The sequence below is a fragment of the Lagopus muta genome, chromosome 1, assembly GCF_023343835.1.
Source record: "Lagopus muta isolate bLagMut1 chromosome 1, bLagMut1 primary, whole genome shotgun sequence".
Classification (NCBI taxonomy): Eukaryota; Metazoa; Chordata; class Aves; order Galliformes; family Phasianidae; genus Lagopus; species Lagopus muta.
In genome coordinates, this window is record NC_064433.1 from 81502703 (window position 1) to 81515650 (window position 12948).

The window sequence follows — 12948 nt, forward strand, 5'->3', positions numbered from 1 at the left end:
CCCACCTTGATGCTTTCATCGAGTCATAGAATTGTTGAGTTGAGGTACCCTTAAAGGTCATCTAGTTGACTCTTCTCCTATGATCAAGGACATCTACAGCTACATCGGGTTGCTCGGAGTCTGGTCCAGTCTGACCTTGAATGACTTTAGGGATGGGGCATCTGCTGCCTCTCTAGGCAACCTGTTCCAGTATCTCACCATCCTTCTTCCATACATCCAATATAGATTTCCTCTCTTTTAGTCTGAAACCATTTTCCCTTGTCTTGTCCCAGCAGACCCTGCTAAAGAGTCTGCCTGCACTTGTGTAACCCACTCTAGGGAGCCTACTGGGGCAGAGAGGTTGGACTAGATGACCTGCAGAGGTCCCTTCCAACCCTATGGTTCTTTGATTCTGAGACAAAGTTGGTCAAGCAGGACTTGCCTTTCATGAACCCATGCTGGCTGGGCTTTATCTCCTGGTTGTCCTGCACTTGCCACATGATTTCACTTCAGATGATCTGTTCCATCACCTTCCCTGTCAGGTCAGCCTGACAAGCCTGTAGTTCCCTAGATCCTCAATACAACGCTTATAGATGGACATCAAATTAACAAGTCTTTAATCCTCTGGGACCTCTCCGGTTAATCAGGACCGCTAGATGGACAGTAGAAAGCAGCCTGGCTATCAGCTCTGCCAGCTCCCTCAGTGCCTTCAGATGGATCCTGTCTGTCCCCAGGGACTTGTAGCAGTCTAGATGGAGTAGAAGGTGTCTGTTTCCACCTGAATCAATGGGGGGTTCATTCTGTTCCTCATTCCAGATTTCCAGGTCAGAAAGTTGAGTACCCTAGTTATAACTGGTCTGATTTCTAAAGGCGTAAAGATGTAAGAAAGGCAATGAGAACTTCAGCCTTTTCCTTATCCTCAGTGATCGTGTTCCCTTCTGCAACCAGTAAAGAATGGAGATTCCAGAAGAAATACCAGCATCCTGAACAGTTCAAAGTCTGGAAATCCAAGGCAGCAGTTTTCCTGACCCTCCTTCTAACTTCAGCAGAGAGTAAAAACTCCTGTCAAATCTGCAAGGAGGTATTACCTGTTCTTTTAGGTGTAAGTGCATGTTTCTTGAAGCCTAACACTCACTTCTGTTACCTGTGGAGGAGGAGGTAAGAAATGAGTGCCAAAACATATAACCATAAACTCAGATAATACAAATCAGCTTAGCATCACTACGAGTGTAAGCTGTTCTCCTTTCCTTAGACCAGCCTGCAGATTGGCTTTGTGAGTGTACGTGTGCTAGTGCACTGAAATGTTATGTCCAGCAGTGTTTTGTTTATGAGCACTTTCATTAATATGGAGGTACCATGTCTTAAAGGTGTTCATTTAGTCAACCACATGACTTCATCCTTGTCTCATGAAGTCATGCGAGAAGCCAAGGCCACAATTTTCAGCTGTGTTACCTTACCACTGCTTCTGACGCTAATCCTAACTTAAGGAAAACTTCCAAACCTGTAGGGATGCTTTAGTCCTAGATATTTGACAAGCTTCATTTCTTTAAATATTTCCTCTTAAATATTTTGTGCATCTTCCATACTGCTGCTGGATTTCCTCATTCTCTCTGCTGTGGTGCTTTAGTGCTTTTATTCAGTGTATGGTGGTATTATATTTCAGCAATGTTCAAACAAGCCTTTAATTTTTCTGGCATTTCTGGATGTGCAAATGACCATTTGCATGTGAAAAATGAGCACACTCACTACTCTGCAGCTACCCATAAATATCGGAGAGTACAAAATTGGAGGCTGCAGTATGCAATTTAGCACAGTGTCTTTGTGCCCTGTTCTGTTCAATTTATTGTTGGTGAAGCATGCACCTATGCATAAAGCTGAAGTTGTACACGCATTTTCACTCTAAATGCTAAATTTCAAATAGAGCTGGATGGGATTTTTGGTTGCGTACTTCATTCATCAGAAATAAGCACTCTGCTTGACCCAAGTGATTTGTGAAATATTTTGGCCTCAAGCCCCCTCCTTCAGATTGAAGAATTTAAAATTTTTTGCTCCAACTTTTTCAGAATTTTTTTTTTTTTTTTTTAACCTCAGAATTCTTTGACAGTTTCATTCATTTTTCCTTTTGTTAATTGTTCTAAGGGAACAAGGGAAAAACAGGGGTGAAATGACATTAACTGCAAGCATTTGTGGGTATCTGTGGGTGGTGGAGCACCTTGGCAAGAAGATTCAGTGTTTCAGATAAACTGTAAATAAAATACGTTTCTTTGGCCAAAAAAGAAATTGATCAATACTGAATAATTTATTCCCAGACAATGCTGCCCATAGAAAATAAACAGGCTGCTTAGGTGCAAGGGCAACCACATGGGATCTGCACAGATTAGTTTAGGTCTGATAAAGCTTAATACCTCAGCTGCCATATGAATGCAGCTGGGCTGGTTTTGGGCATTCACTCAGTGCTCTTCTCTGCAAAGGTGCTATAGGCTGGGCATGAGATATGGGACGGAAAAACCTGAGTGTGTCACCACCAGTAATAGTGTTGTCTTGTCTTTTCTCCAGGATCTAGCTTTTTTGTTACTGTATCCAGTAGAGAACAGGTCATATTTGCACATCTTCATTTTAAGGTGCTTGCAGTGTTTGGATGGAAACCAAGCATCTTTCTTGTCAGCTTTTCAACTGAGCTTGGAAAAAAGTGATAACACAGTCATTGCATCTGTAAATGGCAAAGTCTAACTTCTCAGTTGTAACAAATGAAAATTCTCTTGCTGTCTGGTTTGCAAGTGGATTTCGTTCTTAACTTTGTTATGATGCACAGAAATTGTGATTTGTTTGGGATTCCAGCCATTGGGAATAAATGCCTGTGACAGGCCCCATCTAACTTGACCTTGAACACCTCCAGGTTTGGGGCATCTGCAGCTTCTCCGGGCAGCCTGTGCCAGTGTCTCACCACCCTCACCACCCATTATTTACTCAGGCAAATAATTTTCTCCTAATTTCTAATTCAAAACTTCTCTCTTATTTTATATCTGGTCCCCCTTGTCCTATCACTACATGTCCTTGTGAAAGCATCTCCCCAACTTTCCTGTAGGCTCACTTTAGGTACCGGAAGACTGCAATGATCCTCTGACCCTTGCCTTCTCCGCACTAAACAAGCCTATCTCCCTCATCTGTTTCATAAGAGAGATGCTCCATCTCTCTCATCATCTATGTGGTCCTCCTCTGGACCTGTTCCAACAGCTCCACAGATGTGCTGGGGATCACAGGCCCAGATGAAGTACTGCAGATGGGGCCTCGTGCAGGCAGAGTAGAGACCAGGATCACCTCCCTTGCCCTACTGACCACCACCTCTTTAGATGCAGCCCAGGATGCAGATGGCTTCCAGGCTTTAAGCGTGCGCTGCCTCCTCATGCTGAACTTATCAGCAAGCATCCCTAGGTTATTCTGTGTAATGCTGCTCTCGATTCACTTGTTGCTTAGCCCATATTTGTGCTTGGGATTACCCTGAACCAGGTGCAGGATCTTGTACTTGGCTTTGTTGAATCTTATGAGGTTCACAGAGGCCCGCCTCTCTTACCTGCCAAAGTGCCTCCAGATGGCATCACTTCCTTCAGGTGTGTTGACCGCCTCTCTGGGGAACAACCCTTATGACTGGTTGCCAGTCACTCCATATACCACCACTCTCTGGGCTCAATATTCCAGCCAGTTCTTTACTCTGCAAACTGTGTACCTGTCCAAGCCATGGGCTACCAGCTTGCCCAGGAGAATACTGTGGGAGATGGCATCAAAGGCTTTGCTTAAGTCTAGGTAAACTATGTCAATAACCTTTACCTTCTCCATCAGGCAGGCCACCCAGTGACTCACACAGCTTGGTGTCATCTACAGACTTGCAGAGGGTGCACTTAGTCCCACTGTTCTTGTCGCTGACAAAGATTGGGCTTGTGTCCAGAAAGTTTTGCTTCTGTGATGGAATTATTTTTTTTTTTCCTGTTTTAAGTCTCCCTCCACACCTGGTGTGGCTTAGAGAACTGAGAAGTGGCTCCATGCAGAGGGTCCTGGGCTCATTACTGAATATTGTGCCCTTTTGGCAAGTCATTGCATCCTCTGTGCCTCTAAGTCCCTCACAGCCTTGATCCAGTGTGAGCAGTAGCAGGCTTTTCTGAGACTTGGAGTCTGTATGGCCAGGGGCTGGCACTATGGGACCTTGGCCGTGTCCAGCAGAGCTTACTGAAGCATGAATAAAGCCTTGTTTTGCTGGCTAGCTGCACACTTGGGGCCCTGGTCCACACAGCGCCATCAGCCATGTACCATAAGAATGATCCCCCAGCCCTACCCCGCTGTGTAATTGAGCTAATTCTTAGCATCATATGACCTTTCGACTATTAACTCTGCTTGAGGTATAGTTGTGCTTATGCACTTAGTTTATAAATAATAATGAAGAGGTGAAAGCAGAACAGGTAGGGGATTCTTCCCCAGTCATTTGCTTTAAAGCAGGAGCTGGGCAATCTTCCTTTGTGTTTTCTGAAAGGATTTTTACAAAAAACATACTTTAATCTTGTTGAAACTCATGCATTGAAATGATGAAAATAGCTTTGGGGTGGACACAGAGAAGGAGGTGCCAGAAGTAACCTTAGGGAAGTAGAGAGGTGAAAACAGTAAAGCATTGGGAGTTTATATTCAAAATAATCACTTAGAAGGGAACTTTTTTCGCAAGTGTTAGAACTTTTAAAACAGAGCCATTTATTCCCAGTGCAATGCTTTGGTTTATCCAAACAAATTAGTTTGGGGGTTTCATTTGTTTCTCTTTGCTTTTTAACTTAAACTAGACTTTTTGGTAGGCTTTTTAGAGCAACTCAAAAATAACTTATTTTGATTTGCTGGCAAACCAAAAAATCAATTATTTCCACAGTTGTAAATTGTGCGTTTATAAAAGACAAATGCTCTATTGCTGTTTGTCAGTGTGTTGCTCATGAAGGAATTTCTTTGTTTATCCATTTTTCTTTTTTAAAGAGGCAATGAAACTCAACACAAAAGATGTGGATTAAAGCAGCATCAGAATGAAATGCACAGAAGTCAGGAAATGCTGGAATCACATGGTGGTCTTTAAAAGCTCACAGGCTGTTCTTAGGGCAGGATTTCTGCCTTGTTCAATGAGGGGCTTAGATAGTGTATGATAAATAACGTGTATCGCCACACAATGAATAATGAAGGAGAAATGAAATATTGAATAGCCACTTATTCAGCAAGTTGCAGGCTTCCTGTGGACCGAATGTGGCAGGGTCCTGCAGGAGGTAGCAGCTCAGTGGAAGTAAAGGAAAGCCACGTTAAAAAGTCTGCACAGGAGGCTGTGGTTAGGAGCATGAGAGGGGCTGTTAAACTGCCATTTGAGCGTTTCACTTCACAAATTTCACATTTTAGAAGTAAGATCAGTCTGAAATTCCAGATACTACAAAAGATTGTAAATGGCTGTGAGAGCTCTTGAGATTATCTAAATCAAGCCACTATGTAAAACGAGGTCACAGTCTTGCCCGTTGTGCTGCATGGGAAAGCTGTGAAAGGTAGTGAAGGCTGTGCGTGGTCAGGGTACTTGCACGCACAGAACAAATAGGCTTGCTGGAGCAAACACTGTACATTGTAGGTTGTGTACAAGATCGTTTGCCAAGCTTACAGCCTCTGCAAGAGCTGAACTTTGTTTCTTGCCACATTCTTTGGAGAATATTATAGAGCAGTCATATAAAGCAAGATGACAAATCTCAGGGGGCTCCTATGCTGTGGCTGAGTAATGCTGCTGTTTCCCAGTAACTTGGTAGCAGAAGGAAATGGAGTGTAGCCTTTTGCAGTGTTTCAGTAAAATGCAAGGTATATTTTCTGCTTGTTCTAGGGACGCTCTTAAGTAAGACTGGGGGCACTCTGGAGTCCCAGTGCTGTGCTGCAATGGAGTGCCTCTGCTTAGGCAGGAAGATAGCTAACTTGGTGCTTATGCATACGGATTATTGCTATTGTAAGTATGGTTTGACCACCGTTGAATCTAAGCAACCACCTAAAAAACTGATTGATTTTCAGGTAGTTTAGTAAGTTGAGTTGGTTGGCAGTGAAAGATTGGTCCAGCAAGCGCTGGAGTTGGTCCAGCAGCAGTGCTATGCAAAGGAGAAAAGATGGGGCAAGTTTCCAGTGACCTGTTGGATCTGCTCAGCTGCTCAAGGAGTAATGTCTTCGGAGGAAAGGTCATATAGAGCCATTAACAAAACTTGTACCAATATTTGTTCAAACTTTCCCAAGTTCTTGCTATTAGCCTGTGCAAATAAATTTAGCAGGGAGTTGGCAAAATGCCTTGTGTACTGTTAACCCTAGTAGTGACTGGTTGCAGGATCCCTGGCCTTCTCTCCTAACTTCACCTTGGTGAAACCTGGAGGTTTAGTGCCAATTTGGAGCCTTCATGCACGAAGTGGTGAGTGAGAACTTGGTAACAGGCACACGTTTGAAATGGCTTGGCAGATACCTTTTGCTTTTACTCCCAGATCTTAATCTTGTGGAGTTTTAAAGCTGCTCGGTTCTATCAGGGTTTTTTGGATAACAGTGATGAATGCCATTGCACAGTGCTCTGTAGTGGCTAAGTCACTTTTGCCATTTTCTTTCAAAAAGATAATCATTATTGGATACTGGCCAGGTCTAGGAAATCTCACCTCCAAAGAGCAAAAATTTCAGCAAGTCAGAACTCTGGAAACAGCAGAGGAATTCTTTTGAGTTCTTAACTGAAGCAGATGTTGCTGCTTGTTCAAGGAGCAGCATGCCAGACATGTCAAGCCAAACAGCATGCCAGAGAACTAGGGGCTACCACACTGCCACAAAACCTATTCCTGCTGCTTGATTCTTCCTCTTGTTCTTGTCCTCAAACATAAATTAGGACACCACAGAGCATGTTCTATGCAGTGGTATGTTGGTGGCACCAACTATGTTTTCAAGTGCTGTTATTTCCTCCTGTGTATTCATACACCTTCCTGCACATGCCTTAAATTTGGTTTTGGAAGTTGTGGGTAGAGAGAATACAAATGATTCAAGGAAAGGGAGCACTAAGAGCAGGGACTCAAGATGACACTGGACTGAATCATGAGAACCCATGAGACTTGGGTTCTCAAATGTCTGATTCTGAGTTGTGTGGAAGTGATGGGTCCTGAAATCCTCTTAAGGTTGGAGCTTCTTTGGAAAAAGGTCCAGGCATAGGATTGTAGTGTCAGGGCTGAACTAACACCCAGTACAAAATTTTTGTAATATCTTGGCAGTTAGCTTCCTGTTTTGGCAGGGAGGTGAAGTTCCTCCCTGTCCAGTGGCAGAATGTAAAGGGAGAAAACTTGAGTGGAAAGTCTTTGAAAAGGATTTTGCTGAACTCACTAGCATTGAAGCATACATAGGAAGCAGAGGGCCTCAGAGAAATGTGTGCCAGGTTTACTTCAATCCCTTCTTTAGGAGGCATATATCAGGGGCTGCCATAGCCAACTCACTGCTCTGCTTCTGTGGGAGAGTGTATTTTCCTCACCGCTGTTATCAGCATGATGCCAACAGATATTCTGTTTGGGTGCAAGCATACACAAGAATTTGCTTTTCTGTGTAGTGAATGTAATATGAGGTCGAAGTTGGAAATGTCAGCTCTATAGCTGCATGTTGCTGGAAAGGCCAGCAGAAGTCAGAGAAGACAACCCAGGGCATATAAAATATTGCTACACAGCTCAGATGACATACATAAATACATAGGCTGGGGATTACGCTGCCAGGCATGGGCTTGTGCCTATTAACATATGGTCTCGCAGCCATCCCTTTGGGTGCTGGTTTTTGTTTTCTGAAAATGTTGAAGTTTGGTGTAGAAGTTGTGTGTATTGAAGTGTGTACTGTTTCTTTTCTGATCAAAACCTGCTACTTTAAAGCACCAGCCTTTCCAAGGAAAGAAGGGACCAGCCTGTTCTGTCCCATGGCACTGCCAGAGTGCTGAGTCCATGGCAGCAACTGGAGGTGCTCAGCCCACGTTGGATTAGCTGGGAGAAAACAGCAGTGATGCCTGTGAGGAGATACATAGTGAGGCAACAGAGCGGTGGTCATTAGCTGCTCCCACACATCTCAGGCTTTTTGACACAAAGGGGAAGAAACCTCATTCAGTGGTGTGAGCTTGTGAGGATCTGGTTTCCATAACAACTCCAGGTCTTCTCTTCGTGTTCCAGCATCATCTTTTTGAGCCGCTCCTAGAACTTGACTTGTTACAGCGCAGCACGCTTCAACAGCAGCTCACTCCTCTTTGGCAGCTGGAGCGCCCATTGTTACCTTGGGAGATGACTTATTTGTCACAAAGGCAATGCAGAATGTGAAACACAAATCTGCAGTGTCTGTCTAGTCTTTCCAGCCTTTTCAGTGGCTGGTATGTTTGATCTTCCCCCAGATGGTGACCTGCTGGTCTTTAGCTAAACTGTCTGTATAACTCAAGGGTATGTATATGCACCTAAGCTCTGACTGCAGTTACATGGTGGGGTAACTCCCACCCCTACTGGCACACTAGGGGTGCCCAACGCACATAGGACTACCCACTCTTTGTATAAGTGGGTGTCAGAGCTCACAAAGGAACAGTGCCTGACTGCTGGAATATCTTTTAGAAAGGTATTAAAAGCTGACATGGGTTGCAGCAGTACAGAGGCTGTACATGTGGTGCAGAAATACTCTAAATCTTGAGGAGCTCAGCAGCGGGGTTGGGCATGGTGAGCATCTCTGCAGAGCTGGCTGCAGGCATTCTCCTTTCTGCTGCTGGTGACAAGGAACAGCGAGTTCTGTGAAGATGTCTGCCAGACTGCTACTTTCCTTTTTAAGTGTTGATACGGTTTGGGAAAATATCTGTGACTGTGACTCCCTGCTTGCTGGCAATTGAACAGTCAGAAGTAGAATCATAAAATCATGGAATATCCTGAGTTGAAGGGGACCCACCAGGATCATCGAGTCCAACTGCTGACTCCACACAGCACCACCCAAATCCAATCCCTGTGTCTGAGAGCAGTGTCCAAATGCTCCTTGTACTCCAGCACTCAGTGCCGTGCCCACAGCCCTGGGCAGGCTGTTCCATGCCCAGCGCCCTGTGGTGCAGACCCTGTCCCTGCTCCCAGCTGCCCTCCCCTGACAGCTCCATGCCGTTCCCTCGGGCCCTGTCGCTGTCACACAGAGCAGAGCTCAGCGCTGCCCCTCCGCTCCCTGTGAGGAGCTGCAGCCACCATCAGGCCTCCCCTCAGCTCCTCTGCTCTGGGCTGAGCACACTACTGGACCCCAACCGCTCCTCACACACCTTGCCCTCCAGACCCTTCACCATCTTCATAGCCCTCCTTTGGACGCTCCCTCTTACTGTTACGTCCTTTTTGTACTGTGGTCAGGCTGTAAACCAGCTTGTTTCTATAGCGCGTTACGTAGTTAGATCAGTTGGCATTGGAGTTCAGCTGTGCACTAGTGCACATCTCTAGGGGATGTTTCTTCCTTAATTTTATCGAAAAAAAGTTGTTAAAAGGTGCAGAGACTTTTGGAGGGAAGGTCTGACAAGCACAGCAGCCTGGGAATGGTGGCTTGCTCTGACTACTGTCTCTGCGTGGGTTCGCAACCCTGCCACTGATGGGGCAGCCCTCAAAAGCTGGGAGCAGCTTCATTTTGCAGGCTGTCAGCAATGCATGCAGCCCAGAGCAGGGGTCAGAAAGGCGCTAACACCCTCTGCTCCCATCTGTTGTTGCTCTGTCCCATCTTTTCCTGTTCACTCTACTTCAGTGTTTGTCACCAGGGAAGCCTGAATGCATAAAAGAGAACCACAATTGAGACTGGCATTGAAGTAATAAATTTAACTTTGAAATAAACGATACCTGTGGGTAATAGGTTTGAAATTGCTGTGTTCCTTGGTAACAGGATATAATTATAAGTACCACAAGATCTGCAGGGCAAAGGTGCAATTATCCCCCTCATTTCAAAGTTTCAGTGAAAGCATTACTACAATGTTGCCACAATTCAGTAACATGGAACAGTGAACTTATTGGGAAGATAACAGCGGTTGAGCACACGCTTCTTTGTGATCTCTCCACACTGGAGCCCTCCACCCAACAATCTTGAAAATGCACAATATGCTGTGATAAAATCCACCCAGCCACAGTGCATCGCAGTTGCTGTGAGATTGCTGAAGGGTTCCCTTAGTAACTGCCAGGGAATGCTCGATGAGTGATGGAAGCGCTTTATACCAGCGGGCAGGTCATCATTTGTTACCGCGCCATCCTACAGTAATTAAAGGCTATTGAATGATATTTCTACACTGTAACCGTGGGGGGGTGGGGGCTGCCTTTGTGTCCCTACTTACAGTTGCTCAGTAATTACAGAGTAATGACTGATAGCATTCCTGTGTTTCACTGGGCTGCTTATTGTGTAGGGTTGTTCTCTAGGAGTCTGGGGGTGATGCCCTGAATGCAGCTACTTCTAACAGCAGTCCATCTGCATACAGCTTTATTGTTCCACCTCCTTAGGTGCTGGCAGCAAGAAGGTGATTGTGCCAAGATCCGCATGGACTGAGGATATCAGAGTTAGGGGTGTTGCTGATGGATAGGGTATTCAACTGATAAGCGGGATATAGCTCTAAGGGGAAATGCTGTATTTCCAGTGGGGTGCTGTCTGTCTGTCTGTTCATTCACTTGGATATTGATCGGTAACCCATGTTTGGGATGGGTTTTTGTTCTGGTCCAAGGTTAGCTAGACAGCCATCATATAATCATTTGAGTTGGAATGGGCCCTTGAAGGTCATGTAGTGTAAATCCTCTGCAATGAACAGGCTAGATCAGACTGCTCAGAGCCCTGTCCAGCCTGACCTGGAATGCCTCTAGGGATGGAGCATCCACCACCTCTCTGGGAAGCCTGTTCCAATTGTTCACTATCACTGGGCACGTAACTTGAGGCACAACACCCCCATGGTCTCAAGGGGCCTTCCTGGAGTTGTACTGCTGCAGAATAACGCTGTAGGTGTAACTATGCATACAGCTTGGTCTAAACCTTTGCTCACAATGCAGAAATAGGGCTCTGGGGGCTATTAAACTCGAGTAGAGTTCATGCATGGTGCTCCAAAGCTAGTGGCTGAACACAGTGGGAGCTGTAAGTCAGCCCTGCCCATTCCAAAGCAGTGAGTCACATAGGGCCCTTTGTGACCTATCCATGTGCCACCCAGGTATGACATACACTGCCGCAGTGGCCCCACAGTGTCTGTCAGGACAGTGATGGGACAGGGCAGGAGTATGTGGGTCTGGCAAGGAGAGAGACCCAAGACAGTTTCCACTGCAGCTTTTCCTGGCACCACTCATCCCAGAGGATGGAGGAGAAATTCCCCAGCTGCCTCAAGGTGGCTTTGGTGGAAAGTGTGGCTCCCTAGAGTCCTACAAGGTGTGCAAAGTGAAGGTGCTGTGACTCGGTGAGTGAAGGTCCTGAATAAGCCTGGGGCCACCAACATCCCCTGTTCAGTGCCTCCCTGAGAGCCGTAGGCATGGGGATGGAGAGGACAGAGCTCCTTTGTCATGCTGGGCTTGTATTTCCTAGGGAGCGAAAGTGGGAGCAGCTGAAATGCTGGAAGTGGTATAGCGATAAGAGTCCAGAGTAACAACAGGTACTATTTAAAATTAGCAAGGAGCATTTTTATGCCAACTGTAGTCCTTTCTAGAGTAGTGTTTGAAAATATAGCCTTGGCTTGCCTCTCCACATCCTTGCTAATCCTTGTAACCCTGCCCTGCATTGCTTGTTTGTAGGTACAAGCTGCTTGTGACTTTTCCTTGTAGCATCCAGATTTGGCTATTTTTTGAAAAGATAGATTGGATAGTCCAGGACTTTGTGAAGCCAAGAGAAATAAAGCCACAAGCTGCAGTGCAGAGGCTCTGGGACTGCTGCAGTTCTTGCTCTGCTGGGGAGTATTTGGGAAGAAAACTCCAATTACAAAGCCACAAGGAGAACTGCTTGTCACATCCAAGCCTGTTTCTCCTTTTGGAGGCTGCTGCAGTGCTGCCAGACTCAGTTCTCCCGTGTGTGAGCCTGACTGTCTCTGTTGCTGGGAGTGATGATGGTGGTTTCTTTCTTTTCTTTCTTTTTTATTAAAAAATGTAACATTTGGGTCTTTGAAATTGAAATGGATTTCAGTCTTATATTAATTATTGATAAATGGAGCCTCAGAGATGGAGATGAAGCCTGGCATGATTAAAGACAGACAGTTTTTAATTTTATGTCTCTCACAGTGACAGAGGAATCCAGTTTAATAGGAGTCATTTATTAAAAGGAACTTAATCACAAGCATGCAAGTAATTGGGAGTGAGATAGCAGGAGAAATGGGGGGAAAGAGGTGTGCAGGGGGGCAGTCAGTAGGGGTGGGGATGACCCTGTGGTGTATAGAGGCCCTTTTCAAGTCTCAACTCGTGTGGGGAACACAAGAGGAAGCCACAGAGCCTAAGTACAAAGGCAAGGGAGCCACGATCTGGCAAAACAAAGTAGTGGTGAAGCAGCTGAACCCGAGGCTCGAGATGACATCTGAGCAACATTAAGAAGGCCTTGCCATTTACAAGGACCCGCTGCCCTGCCTGAATGCAGAATGAAAATGACAATTTTCTCCTCCAAAACTTTACAGGCTAATTAAAAGGCATGACACAAAAAAATGGATAAAGAAAGACAAGGAGATTATATTTTCCTCTGAATGTGGGAGTAAAAGTGTTACTCTCCCTGTCAGGCTTACTGAAAGGCATGTAGGTAGTTGGTTTGCATTTTTGTGATGCTGCTCTGTAAGAATGCCACTTCAGGAGGCCTGCAGTGATCGGGCCCCTCCTTCCTGTTCCCTGGCTGCACTGCCCACTGGCTAGCAGGTGGTGAGGATGCTGCTGCTTTAATGTTTATTCATTTCTCAGGTTGGATGTTACTTGGATTGACTGCATTATCAGTCTGCAGTCCCTTTTGCGA

At 45.5% G+C, this 12948-nt stretch overlaps 1 protein-coding gene across 1 annotated transcript in view; it reads left to right on the forward strand.

The window, feature by feature from the left end:
- The window catches only part of LOC125689536 (limbic system associated membrane protein), a 957706-nt gene that overhangs the window by 285888 nt on the left and 658870 nt on the right, over positions 1 to 12948 (forward strand). The window lies entirely within an intron of this gene.